Source organism: Cherax quadricarinatus, chromosome 50 (assembly GCF_038502225.1).
Source record: "Cherax quadricarinatus isolate ZL_2023a chromosome 50, ASM3850222v1, whole genome shotgun sequence".
NCBI classification, from domain to species: domain Eukaryota; kingdom Metazoa; phylum Arthropoda; class Malacostraca; order Decapoda; family Parastacidae; genus Cherax; species Cherax quadricarinatus.
Genome location: NC_091341.1, coordinates 4,558,167 through 4,571,639, shown reverse-complemented (window position 1 = coordinate 4,571,639; position 13,473 = coordinate 4,558,167).

Below are 13,473 nucleotides of genomic sequence, written 5' to 3'. Positions count from 1 at the left end.
GGTCAGTTCTAGGACCAGTGCTATTTTTGATATATGTGAACGACATGATGGAAGGAATAGACTCTGAAGTGTCCCTGTTCGCAGATGACGTGAAGTTGATGAGAAGAATTAAATCGGACGAGGATGAGGCAGGACTGCAAAGAGACCTGGACAGACTGGACATGTGGTCCAGTAACTGGCTTCTCGAATTCAATCCAGCCAAATGCAAAGTCATGAAGATTGGGGAGGGGCAAAGAAGACCGCAGACAGAGTATAGGGTAGGTGGACAAAGACTACAGACCTCACTCAGGGAGAAAGACCTTGGGGTGACCATAACACCGAGCACATCACCGGAGGCACACATCAACCAAATAACCGCTGCAGCATACGGGCGCCTGGCAAACCTGAGAATAGCGTTCCGATACCTTAATAAGGAATCGTTCAAGACACTGTACACTGTGTATGTTAGGCCCATACTGGAGTATGCAGCACCAGTCTGGAACCCACATCTGGTCAAGCACGTCAAGAAGTTAGAGAAAGTACAAAGGTTTGCAACAAGGCTAGTCCCAGAGCTCAAGGGAATGTCGTACGAGGAAAGGTTAAGGGAAATCGGACTGACGACACTGGAGGACAGAAGGGTCAGGGGAGACATGATAACGACATACAAGATACTGCGGGGAATAGACAGGGTGGACAGAGATAGGATGTTCCAGAGAGGGGACACAGGGACAAGGGGTCACAACTGGAAGCTGAAGACTCAGACGAGTCACGGGGACGTTAGGAAGTATTTCTTCAGTCATAGAGTCGTCAGCAAGTGGAATAGCCTAGCAAGTGAAGTAGTGGAGGCAGGAACCATACATAGTTTTAAGAAGAGGTATGACAAAGCTCAGGAAGCAGAGAGAGAGAGAGGACCCAGTAGCGATCAGTGAAGAGGCAGGGCCACGAGCTGAGTCTCGACCCCTTCAATCACAATTAGGTGAGTACAATTAGGTGAGTACACACACACACACACACACACACACACACACACACCAACCAACTGATATCTCCCCCACTAATTAGTGTACAAAGATACGAAACATGCGTGCTAGCTTTATCTCTCTCCAGGCCGCGATACGTCTAGCAACGAAGCTACCCGGAAAACTGGCAGCGTTCTAATCTCTACGTTCATCATTCGTGAATGGGCTGGCATGGTAGCTCCGTCTCACTTTGGCCTTGCCATTTCTTCACTATTATTATGAATAATGCTTCCTTCTCTCGTTAATCTCTTCTCCCGTTTTTCTAGAGTAGAGTTCTAGTCAACAGGGGATCGAGCCTCCCACACTCCTCACTCTATACATTCAATATTCTATTACAGGCTACTGAAGCTATATATTGCTGATCTAACAGAGGTTTCCAACGCTATCTAATGCTCGTCTAACATAGGTTCCCAACCTTTTCTAATGCTGATCTAACATAGGCTTCCAACCCATTCTAATGCTGGTCTAATATAAGCTTCCAACCCTTTCTAAGGCTGGTCTAACATAGGCTTCGAACCCTTTCCAAGGCTTTCAACTGTAATGCTGGTTTAACTACCTACGTTCCAACCTCAGTTATGTGTAATAACTGCTAACTCAGAGGTCCAGGAACTCTCCAGCTCATCGACCCCCTTCATAATAAACCATAATTTTTAAAAGGGTGGACCTGTAAGCCAGCGGAAGGCCTTGCTCACATGACCGAAATCTCCAGCTGTGGGTCATCGTATGACTAAGACTCGCGTCAGGAAACACTTGTCCTGTTTCAAGACGGACCTTACCTAAACTAACCTAACCTTACCTTACCTTACCTAACCTAACCTAACCTAACCTTTCATCGACCCCGAAACATTTATTATATAAAAATAATTTAATAAGTAGTATTTTAAGTAATAGAGCTACAAATAATAATAACGATAATAATAATGACATAATAACTAATATTTAAATTATGAAAAATATAAAAATTAACATATCCTTATTTACTGAAAAGGTTGATTTTATTAATGTGAAGGTTGTATCTTATGAATGTCAACAAGGTCACTGATATTTGTTTGGAGATTGATGAGTTTTAGTGGTAAGTGACCACGCTCTTCCAGGTTCAGTCTGTTTCTCTCCTTCCTCGATTTTTGCATGGCTAAAACCACTTTCAGCACCATGTACTGACCATCTTTTGACCCCCATCCATTTATCGACTCCTTCGATGGTCCCATCGACACTTAGGGGTCGATACTAACTTCCTTGGTGGTAATTACTTTCCTTATAACGAAACGCTCTAAAACAAACTTGATTCTAATCCGGAATGGACAGAAACATAGTTTAAAGTTTCCTTCGACAAAATATGCGTTGACTCACTGTGAAATAATATAAAAATAATATGTTCTAATATAAAAAACGCGAAGCAGTACGAGGCTTTGTGTCACAGTAACAGATGTGGTAAAATGACTGGTGCTGGAACCTAGTGTTTGTGTGCTGATCAACACTGAATTTGATTTTTTTTTCTTTAAACACACAGTATCGAGGGTGTTGCTTGTGTGCTCTTCAGGGAGCCGATAAATTCCGTGACGCACACGGTGTAAGTGCAAGCACACGCGCGTACGCACGTGTGCGAGCGCACACACACACACACACACACACACACACACACACACACACACACACACACACACACACACACACACACACACACACACACACACACACAGACACACGCACACACACACACACATACACACACACACACACACATACACACACACACACACACACACACACACACATATACACATACACACGCACACACGCACACACACACACACACACACACACACACACACACACACACACACACACACACACACACACACACACACACACACACACACACGGTTTCACTTTCTCACAACCAAGCTAATTTCGTTCTACTTCCCGTTTGGTGTACTAGCCTCACGAGCAGCATTATTGTAACCACGAACGAGTGGTATTAATCAGTAACAACACTGCGACTAGCCGAGGATTCGAGTCATGTTGTTTTGGCCCACCTCATGGTGAGGGAAAATCACACGTAACGCTCTGACCCACGAGCCCACGCAATCCTACAAGAATGTCCTGGGATGACGGTAATACACCTAGCTCTGCTAGGTGCGTCATTCTTAAAGGATTGCGTGATCCCTTGGGTTAGAGCATAAACACTCAAGCTCTGCCATGATTCTACATGCAAATCCCTAATATTATCATTAACAAAAGAAAAAAGTCCGAATATGTGTAAAAAAAAATCTATAATGCAGCTTGTACAGTTTGTTGGTTATAATAGCTTTTAAAACGTGTTTTTAACATGACTCGCATAAGAATCAAATTACATATCCACATTAATTCATCCTGGCTTTACCATTTCTAGCTTACAGTATTCAGCTGAATTTACGGAAGAGGTTGTAAGTCGTATAAATTTACCTCTGAAAGGTTACAGTATGCTGGCTGCCTTCCAGAAGGACCTGGACAGATACCTAAAGTCAGTACCCGATCAATGGAAATATAAACACATATGCAGTATAATGTGATCCTTTATTGACAACGTTTCGCCCACACAGTGGGCTTTTTCAAGTCACAAACAGATCTACCTGAGGTGGAAGGTGCGCGAGTATCTCAAGTCACAAACAGATCCACCCAAGGTAGATCTCTTTGTGACTTGAAAAAGCCCACTATGTGGGCGAAACGTTGTCAATAAAGGATCACATTATACTGCTTATGTATTTATATTTCCATTGTGTCGGTATTTTATAACATTTATTTCCACAGTACCCGATCAGCTGGGCGGTGGTTCGTACGTTGGATTGCTTGCAGCCAGCAGTAACAACCTGGTTGATTAGGCCCTGACCCACCGAGAGGCCTGGTCAAGGACAGGACCGCGGGGGCGCTGACCACCGGAACGACCTCCAGGCAGATTCCAGGTAAATCACCCGCTTCCATCCCTTCCTGAGACTAGCGTCTCACCCCAAACATAGACGACCTTGAAGGCTTCCGAGTACAAATAATTATACTTACTTAAACAATAAGAAATAAACATTACAACATATACCCCGTAACATACTGTACATAAATTTTATCCCATAATTTAATTGTACTTCTGGTCTCCGAGCAGGTGAGCTGTATAGTCCTTGTGGCTTAGCGCTTCTTTTTGATTATAATAATAATAATAATCCGAGCAGGTGAGACCAGGTACAGTATTTGTCTCTCATCCTTGAGGAAGTACGAGAGATGAGATAACTTACACTAGACAGTGACATTTGTTTACCTGATTTACTGACCAGAAAGCTACCTCAGATTGCTATGAGCTGTCAAGGAAACCTGGGAAAAGGTTCGCTATGTTTTTTCTGCTGTAGGCTGATTCCCGTTCCGCCACTGAGGAGAGCAAGACACAACCTTAACATAGATTGAAGCTTATGACGACGTTTCGGTCCGACTTGGACCATTAACTAGCTACAAAGTGTGACTAGATAATTGAGTCGGACCGGAACGTAAGTTTCAGTCTCGTATGTACGGATTATTTGTGTATTGTTTCAGTCACGGTATTGTGTCTTTTTATTCTTCCTCTAAGCAGAGCAAGTATCGAATTACAATGTACATTATTAAAAAAAAACAGTTCACGGTGCTACATAATACAAACAGCCAAGCGATCATTATTAAACTTTTGGTGCGACTGGGATACCGTGAAACCCTGGACCAGACCCACCCCCTTACCCTCATCCTAGGAACAGATGGTCAAGTTTGAGAGACTGGTCCAGAATGAGAAGATTTGTTCAGAAGCAGAGATAGGATATACGATACGAGAGATTAATGATGTGACGTCCCGTCAGACGGACTCAGTATCGGGATTGCTGCAGCACTACTGTCCAATGTATAAGTATTCTATCTTTGTGCAGTAAGCACTTATGCTGAGCTAACCTAAACAGTATTGGGTGCCATTGTTGCACACCTGTATAACTTTCGGTTAAGCACCTGAATTATTGGTAACGTTGGTAACACTATAGTCCATGGGATATAAGCCGGATAATTTCAGGTAAATTGTTTCTAGACAATCTTCACCCTCTCCCATGACATAATAAGCATAATGGAACCAAGACTGTTCAGCACCCTATGTCCATAAGAAAAATTGTCAATACTCCTTTCCCCAACTCAGCATAGAGTCGATGTGATCACATCGACTCCATGCTGAGGGACTGATTACCTCAAACTCCTTCAGATTCTCAACCGTTCTTCTTTGTACTGGACTGAGGAAGCCATTGGTTGGTGAAACGTACAGATTCCCAAGTATTGCACAAGCGTCTCATTCATCAACTTATCGGTTTTGTAGGTGAGGGAAATCGCGGATACCCATAAATATAATCAGAAAACTGAACTCCAGGATCACTTGCTCATCCTCAATCAGCTATGACCTAGCAGAGGCTTTTACACTAGTGTTATTCAGACGGTCTGTGTACCTGAGCCAGCACTGGTCATTAAGAAACTTGTAAACAGAAGACCAGTGCTTGGCCAGGTAAGGCCAAAAAACCCAGCCACAACATAAGCCACAAAATCTGGGGCGCTCGTATTGCAACAAGCCAGGTTAGGCTTTTCCCTAGTACTTTAGGTTGCAAAAACAGCAGAGTAGAAACTAACAGGTATAGTGTTTCACTGATGACACGTGTCAAGTCTTGTCAAGTAAATAACAAAAAGGCACAATACCGTGACTGGAACGATACACAAATAACTCGCACATAAAAGACAGAAGCTTACGACGACGTTTCGGTCCGACTTGGACCATTGACAAAGTCACACTGTGTGACTTTGTCAATGGTCCAAGTCGGACCGAAACGTCGTCGTAAGCTTCTGTCTCTTGTCAAGTAGTAGACTCGTCGGGCAGAGGTGGTCCACAGCCGATGGGAAAATAGTATAAATATCGTAATAGCTGGTACTGATAGTCTGCATACAGATACCTGCGATGTAGTAGGTATGTGCCAAATTATCGGTGTCGGCGGGTTTCGGCCAATTTTATGATATCGGTGAAAAATATCGGTGAAAAAAACGGCCAATTCTAGCCGATACTTTTAAAATATTAATATTACCTATGTGCTTAAAAATATAAAATTAATAATCTACCTCACGATTGACACACACACACACACACACACACACACACACACACGCAGTATTGACATATGCCTCTGCCTAGTAACTAACACAACAGACTAAGTATGAGTAATGACAACATCTCAGAGAAATTAAGTTATGTAATGTTTAACCTTCCTGTGTTATTTAATACCTATTGTGCAATAACCGTTCCCTTATATACTGACCATAGTCATTATTATTTCAAAAAATTAGAAAAAGTATCCGTATCGGCAAAATTTTGGGTATCGCCCCGACACTAGACATCTACAAATAAAGATACTCAAATATTGTATATATGTCTAATTCTTCTTTAAGTCGGTATTGCAGGCCATTGATATGCAACTTAAAGCTTTTGTTTAACAGTGAACTATTCAGATTCACTAACTGATAGTGCCTGAGCTTGCTACCACCTGCAGCTCATAAGACTGCCATCCCCACGAGCTCCTTTGAGGCGGGGTAGATGGCAGACCAGAGGCCTAGCTTCTCCCTACGAGCCCCGTGAGGGCGGGGAATGTGGCTAGGCCTGGGGACACTTGGTCCCAAAGATGAGGAGGTACTTGTACCTCCTCCCATGGGAGACTAAAGTCTCGAGACACTCCCCAGATAGGGAGCCAAGGCCGGGTCACCACTACTTGGAAAAGACCCGGGCCGGGAGAATACCGGCGAATAATAAAAAAAAAAAACTAACTGATATTGTTACTCTTGCGTGTTGCACCATCTATGTTGACCAGTATTAGCTATTCCACCTTCAGCAGTGACGGTGAGTAACGTTATCTCAGAAGCCTCCGGCGTGGCTATATCTGGCGTTCCTCTGCACAGCCTGAGTACTTCTTTTTATGGGCCATATGTTTGTAGCCTCTCCGATGAAACACAAAAGGAGTTTGAGGTAATCAATCCATCAACCTGATTTCATCGCCTCCAGGCTAAGGGACTGATTACCTTAAACTCCAAGCTCTCTGATGAATGTCTTGTTCATGAAACACATTTACTGGTAGGAAAAGAGGCGTTAGCGATTTTTAGTGTGTGTGTGTGTGTGTGTTTCTGACACAGGCAACAAGATCTGGAACAAGCAATTAATACATTACTGGAGCTCTGTACAGTAGCGACCGTAACTTGGTTATTATGTATTGTCTAGGCACTGGGATGTTAAGACTGATGATCCAACACATAACAGTAACTTGGGGGGTTACCTTATCTGTTAGGTAAATTAACACAGATGCAACTTATATGGCATTTTACTGTGGCAACGTTTCGCTCTCCAGGAGTTAATTCTACCATTGTTATCTGTTTTGGGTCAGAGATAGGGCTGTGCCTCCCTCACATGGAGACAATTTCCAGTATCCCGTCCCCCATGGAACCTCAATTGGTATCCCTTAGAGCTCCAGGGACTGCTAATGGTAGGATCAACAAAGTAATCACGGAATAATATACTTGCTGTTACTCATGCTTAGTCGGCCTTGGAAACAGAGGCAGTACGTAAGAAAACGATTACGCAATACTTAACGGTAAATCTGTAATAATAATAATAATAATCGTTATTTCTACAACCTATGAAGGACTCGCCTCCTGGTATAGAGAAGCACCACAAACATGGAAAATGATCCATACCCCCGGCCGGGATTGAACCCGCGGTCATAGAGTCTCAAAACTCCAGCCCGTCGCGTTAGCCACTAGACCAGCTAGCCACAATAAGATTCATCCAACTAGGTATATTTCTACACCACAGGAAGGTTAGCACAGGCACCTCTGTGACCACAAATGCAAGTTTTTACAGACGAATCTCCAGCTAGCGTGGCCGTGAGTTTTGAGACTCTATGACCGCGGGTTCAATCCCGGCCGGGGGTATGGTTTATTTGCAATCGTGTCATTACGATTTCTTAAGTCATGGAAAATGATATATGCTTTGATGCTACCAGTAAGTAGGAGATATAGAGTGACGGAAGCGGCACACACACCAATGGGTAAATATTTAGGTCTTAAAAAAAAAAAAAAAAACGGTGGTCTCCATACACCCTCATTTTGAACATGTTAGACTATTGTAGATAACGTCTGAGAGGCCAGAGGATGGCGCAGTGGGAACAAATTGATGAAATCTGTTGTCCCCTAAGAAACTTTTTAACTGAAATAAATCGTATATGATGAATTATAAAAATTATGGAGTTTGCTACACAAGGTTTTTGTGAAATTTAATGCCAGTATTTACAAAGTTGTACAGTAAGCAAGTGCGTCGTTAGTTCGGGTTGCAGATGAAGGCCAGCAGTAACAGTCTGGTTGATCAGACCCTGATCCACCATGAGGCCTGGTCTCAGACCGGGCCGCGGGGGCGTTAACCCCCAAAACTCTCTCCAGGTAAACTTCAGGTAAACTCCAGTGGGCAGTCGTGCCTCAGCTGCTGTGACTGACGCTCTACATCACTTGTGTTTACAACACTGAAGTTGGCATTTCACTATTGTTTACACTATAGATTTTTACTCCTTGATGTTGGTGAGGGGCTCTTGATTTAGGGAATTGGATCTGTGCTCCAGTTCCCCAAATTAAGCCTGAATGCCTTCCACATCCCCCCCCAGGCGCTGTATAATAATCCGGGTTTAGCGCTTCCCCCTTGATTATAATAATAATAATATAGATTTTTACATATAGTTATACAGTGGTGACGTAAACTAGACAGTGGTGACGTAAACTAGACAGTGGTGACGTAAACTAGACAGTGGTGACGTAAACTAGACAGTGGTGACGTAAACTAGACAGTGGTGACGTAAACTAGACAGTGGTGACGTAAACTAGACAGTGGTGACGTAAACTAGACAGTGGTGACGTAAACTAGACAGTGGTGACGTAAACTAGACAGTGGTGACGTAAACTAGACAGTGGTGACGTAAACTAGACAGTGGTGACGTAAACTAGACAGTGGTGACGTAAACTAGACAGTGGTGACGTAAACTAGACAGTGGTGACGTAAACTAGACAGTGGTGACGTAAACTAGACAGTGGTGACGTAAACTAGACAGTGGTGACGTAAACTAGACAGTGGTGACGTAAACTAGACAGTGGTGACGTAAACTAGACAGTGGTGACGTAAACTAGACAGTGGTGACGTAAACTAGACAGTGGTGACGTAAACTAGACAGTGGTGACGTAAACTAGACAGTGGTGACGTAAACTAGACAGTGGTGACGTAAACTAGACAGTGGTGACGTAAACTAGACAGTGGCGGCGTAAACTAGACAGTGGTGACGTAAACTAGACAGTGGTGACGTAAACTAGACAGTGGTGACGTAAACTAGACAGTGGCGGCGTAAACTAGACAGTGGTGACGTAAACTAGACAGTGGTGACGTAAACTAGACAGTGGCGGCGTAAACTAGACAGTGGTGACGTAAACTAGACAGTGGTGACGTAAACTAGACAGTGGTGACGTAAACTAGACAGTGGTGACGTAAACTAGACAGTGGTGACGTAAACTAGACAGTGGTGACGTAAACTAGACAGTGGTGACGTAAACTAGACAGTGGTGACGTAAACTAGACAGTGGTGACGTAAACTAGACAGTGGTGACGTAAACTAGACAGTGGTGACGTAAACTAGACAGTGGTGACGTAAACTAGACAGTGGTGACGTAAACTAGACAGTGGCGGCGTAAACTAGACAGTGGTGACGTAAACTAGACAGTGGTGACGTAAACTAGACAGTGGTGACGTAAACTAGACAGTGGCGGCGTAAACTAGACAGTGGTGACGTAAACTAGACAGTGGTGACGTAAACTAGACAGTGGCGGCGTAAACTAGACAGTGACGTAAACTAGACAGTGGTGACGTAAACTAGACAGTGGTGACGTAAACTAGACAGTGGTGACGTAAACTAGACAGTGGCGGCGTAAACTAGACAGTGGTGACGTAAACTGGACAGTGGCGACGTAAACTGGACAGTGGCGACGTAAACTAGACAGTGGTGACGTAAACTAGACAGTGGCGGCGTAAACTAGACAGTGGCGACGTAAACTAGACAGTGGTGACGTAAACTAGACAGTGGTGACGTAAACTAGACAGTGGCGACGTAAACTAGACAGTGGCGGCGTAAACTAGACAGTGGCGACGTAAACTGGACAGTGGTGACGTAAACTAGACAGTGGTGACGTAAACTAGACAGTGGCGGCGTAAACTAGACAGTGGCGACGTAAACTAGACAGTGGTGACGTAAACTAGACAGTGGTGACGTAAACTAGACAGTGGTGACGTAAACTAGACAGTGGTGACGTAAACTAGACAGTGGTGACGTAAACTAGACAGTGGTGACGTAAACTAGACAGTGGCGGCGTAAACTAGACAGTGGTGACGTAAACTAGACAGTGGTGACGTAAACTAGACAGTGGTGACGTAAACTAGACAGTGGTGACGTAAACTAGACAGTGGTGACGTAAACTAGACAGTGGTGACGTAAACTAGACAGTGGCGGCGTAAACTAGACAGTGGTGACGTAAACTAGACAGTGGTGACGTAAACTAGACAGTGGTGACGTAAACTAGACAGTGGTGACGTAAACTAGACAGTGGTGACGTAAACTAGACGTAAACTAGACAGTGGTGACGTAAACTAGACAGTGGCGGCGTAAACTAGACAGTGGTGACGTAAACTAGACAGTGGTGACGTAAACTAGAAACTGTAATATGATCATTTCCTAGAATTTCAATATCGCTTCAGTATTTTACCTTATTTTTTCCTATATATTTTCGGGTGAATTTTATCGACATTTTGAATTAGATTATTTTTTTAGAAATACCTTATTAGAGAAAATATCTTAGGAAAAATGACCACCACCACCACTCCAGTACCACCACCACCACCACCACTCCAGTACCACCACCACCACCACTCCAGTACCACCACCACCACCACTCCAGTACCACCACCACCACCACCACTCCAGTACCACCACCACCACCACCACTCCAGTACCACCACCACCACCACTCCAGTACCACCACCACCACCACTCCAGTACCACCACCACCACCACCACTCCAGTACCACCACCACCACCACCACTCCAGTACCACCACCACCACCACCACCACTCCAGTACCACCACCACCACCACCACCACTCCAGTACCACCACCACCACCACTCCAGTACCACCACCACCACCACCACTCCAGTACCACCACCACCACCACCACTCCAGTACCACCACCACCACCACTCCAGTACCACCACCACCACCACTCCAGTACCACCACCACCACCACCACTCCAGTACCACCACCACCACCACCACTCCAGTACCACCACCACCACCACCACTCCAGTACCACCACCACCACCACCACTCCAGTACCACCACCACCACCACCACTCCAGTACCACCACCACCACCACCACTCCAGTACCACCACCACCACCACTCCAGTACCACCACCACCACCACTCCACCACCACCACCACCACCACTCCACCACCACCACCACCACCACTCCAGTACCACCACCACCACCACCACTCCAGTACCACCACCACCACCACCACTCCAGTACCACCACCACCACCACTCCAGTACCACCACCACCACCACTCCAGTACCACCACCACCACCACCACTCCAGTACCACCACCACCACCACCACTCCAGTACCACTACACAACCACCACTCCAGTACCACTACACAACCACCACTCCAGTACCACTACACAACCACCACTCCAGTACCACTACACAACCACCACTCCAGTACCACTACACAACCACCACTCCAGTACCACTACACAACCACCACTCCAGTACCACTACACAACCACCACTCCAGTACCACTACAAAACCACCACTCCAGTACCACCACCACTCCAGTACCACCACACCACCACCACTCCAGTACCACCACCACTCCAGTATCACCACCACCACCACTCCAGTACCACCACCACTCCAGTACCACCACCACCACCACCACTCCAGTACCACCACCACCACTCCAGTACCACCACCACCACCACTCCAGTACCACCACCACCACCACTCCAGTACCACCACCACCACCACCACTCCAGTACCACCACCACCACCACTCCAGTACCACCACCACCACCACTCCAGTACCACCACCACCACCACTCCAGTACCACCACCACCACCACTCCAGTACCACCACCACCACTCCAGTACCACCACCACTCCAGTACCACCACCACTCCAGTACCACCACCACCACCACCACTCCAGTACCACCACCACTCCAGTATCACCACCACCACCACTCCAGTACCACCACCACTCCAGTACCACCACTACCACCACCACCACTACTCCAGTACCACCACCACCACCACTCCAGTACCACCACCACCACCACCGCCACTCCAGTACCACCACCACCACCACCACCACCACCACTCCAGTGCCACCACCACCACCACCACTCCAGTACCACCACCACCACCACCACCACCGATCCAGTACCACCACCACCACCACCACTCCAGTACCACCACCACCACCACTCCAGTACCACCACCACCACCACTCCAGTACCACCACCACCACCACTCCAGTACCACCACCACCACCACTCCAGTACCACCACCACCACTCCAGTACCACCACCACCACTCCAGTACCACCACTCCAGTACCACCACCACCACTCCAGTACCACCACCACCACTCCAGTACCACCACCACCACCACTACCACTCCAGTACCACCACCACCACTCCAGTACCACCACCACCACCACCACCACCACTCCAGTACCACCACCACTCCAGTACCACCACCACTCCAGTACCACCACTCTCCCTGTACTTCCCACTACCATCACCATTATTTTCCTCGCCATGGGAGGGGAAAATTTCTCTGACTGTGATTTTGAAAGACGTGGAGACCTGAGTGACTCATTAACATATTGTTATGATGATGGTAGAGAGTGATGGTAGCAGTAGTAGTAGTAGTAGTAGTAGTAGTAGTAGTAGTGGGAGTGGTAGTAAAATTAGTAGTGGTGGTGGTAGTAGTAGTGGTACTAAGTATTAGTGGAGGTGGTGGTAGTAGTACTGGTGGTGGTGGTGGTGGTAGAAATAGTAGTAGTGGTGGAAATAGTAAGTAGTAGTGGTGGTGGTAGTAGTAGTAGTAGCAGCAATAGTAGTAGTGGTGGTAGTAGCAGTAGTGGCGGTAGTAGTAAGTAGTAGTAGTGGTGGTGGCAGTAGTGGTGGTAGTAAGTTGTAGGGAACACCTCAAGGTACTCGGAATGTACTCTCTGGAGCGAAGAAGAGAGAGATATCTGATAAAATATACCTAGAACATACTAAAGCGTCTAGTCCCAAATATACACACTACCATAACAGTGTA